The sequence below is a fragment of the Lynx canadensis genome, chromosome B2 (assembly GCF_007474595.2).
Source record: "Lynx canadensis isolate LIC74 chromosome B2, mLynCan4.pri.v2, whole genome shotgun sequence".
In the NCBI taxonomy this organism is placed as follows: Eukaryota; Metazoa; Chordata; class Mammalia; order Carnivora; family Felidae; genus Lynx; species Lynx canadensis.
Window position 1 is genome coordinate 20,464,712 of NC_044307.1, and position 2,097 is coordinate 20,466,808.

The window sequence follows — 2,097 nt, forward strand, 5'->3', positions numbered from 1 at the left end:
GCAAGACACCAAGTATGAGAATCCATGGGATCCAATTTGGTCGGGAGGCAAGGGAACACAGCGATGTGGATTGTAAGGAGACTGTGAGCAGACGTGGTCTGGAGCTCAGAAGTCATGATGAGGGGACACTGAGCAGTAGACTGTAAGTACAAGAGGCATTGGGCAGAGTGGGATGCCTTTGATTTGGATTCCGGACACAGTGCAGTTTCAGGTTATATAATAAGTTCCAGGGTTTCCCTTTGGGAAGGAATCACTGAGGGACAGATAGATGGGCCATCTGAAGACACCAGGAATGAAGACGGGAAGGTGGTGGCCAGGAATACGGTGAGCCAGGAACCAAATCTTCCATGAACAACAGGGGGAACCACCTGGAAGAGGTTAGATGACAAAAGTGGGCGGGTGACAAGGACTGGAAGAGCAGTGGATGCCATACCCAATGGCATCACTTGAATGGCAGCTAGGGGTTTTGCAAGAGGAAGGGGGAGAGACGGTTTGGGAGGAGCAATGGGGAGCAAGGAAGCCATCTTTCAAGGTGTGAAAGAATAAATAGCTAACATTTGGGAGGGCTCCTCTGTTTCTGTTTGTATTACGATAAGGAAAGAAACGTGTGCCACTCTTGTGTTGGAACTTCCTGATAGCACAGGTGGAAGAGTTTGTATGAGATTGGGGGGAGCATCAGGATAAGAGTCTGGCAATAATAGATTATTGGAGAGGATCCCTGGACTTCCAGTGGTGAGTTTCACAATGATACAAAGCACATGGAATCTCATCACAGAGGGCCTTGAGTGGCAAACTAAGCAATCTGTGTTTGACCATGTTGGGGGGGAGGGTATTGAGCAGCAAACTATCATGGTCAAAGGTAGGCTTTAGGAAAAATAATTTTCCTTATGTGTGAACAAAGGAGGCCCTTAGAAAACTACTACAGTAGGCCAGGATTAAAGTCTGATGAGAGTATGGATACTTACAATGGTGGAAAGAAAGGATAGATGCAGGAAGTGTGGTTGGTTTGAATTATAGGAGATAAAGGAAACGAGGGAGCATGTGAGAGATGATTCCCATTTTTCAAGCTTAAGTGGTTGGGAGAAAAGGTTTTGAAGGGAATTGATAGTTTGGTATTTGGCAAAGCATGGTTAAAGGTTTAGTGGTGGCTGACCCAAAGTCTGGAACAGAGTAATGACAGGTGAATCACTGGGATCTTCCGCTGTTGCCATGCTGAATGCCTGGAGTTTCCCAGATTGAGGACAATCAAGGACCAAGCAGGATCCCAGGAAGCAACCCAGTGATTCTGCCTAATTTAGCTTCAGGCCCCCAGGGCAGAGCCCAAAACTTCAATAACCATATGCAACAAGACATGTGTGCAGGTATGAACTGTGAGGTGCCCAAGCCCAGGGAATACCTTTTACTGGTTCCACAAGGGGGGCAACCAGAGTAGGGGTGTTGTCATTCACCTTAGTGCAGGGGGTGCACAGTAGGACGCCAGCCACCCTTTTGAAGATGAGCCCTGCGGGACTTGTTTGAAAGAAGCCACTCTGACCTCTCCTTCTCACCCCAAAGTTAAGGCAGGGCGGGGATAACAGGCCACGGTTTCACTTGGAAAGTGGGTTTCATCACACTTCTGACTGAGCTCAGGCCCAGAATCACGGTTGAGGTCTGGCCAAGCATTTGACTCATTCAGGTGCAAACCCCACCCACTTTTGCTCAATCCCCTCCATTCTGCTGACAGCCGCTCTTTTCTTCCTTTAGCCTGAAATCCCGGGGTCTTTGTGTGTGTGGCTACGATTAACCGACGCTGACATTCCCATCTGCGGCTTCCCTGCACTAGTCACCTTACTGTGGGCTGAGCGGGCCCCGGGGCGTGCTGGCGGCCGGGACCACTCACCTTTTCCCCCCTGGCGCTGGGGGTAGGAGGACCACGGACGGGCGCGCGCGGACTCAGCCTCCGGCGGGCAGCGGGCGCGCGCCAGGCGCGGGGCGGAGCGAGGAAGGGGCGCGGCCTCTGCGGGGCGGTGCGCTGGGCGGCGCGCGGGGCGGGCGGCTGCGGGCGGGCGCCGCCGAGGGGACCGGCCGCCGCGGCGAGAGCGCGCCAGCCCCGCCGTG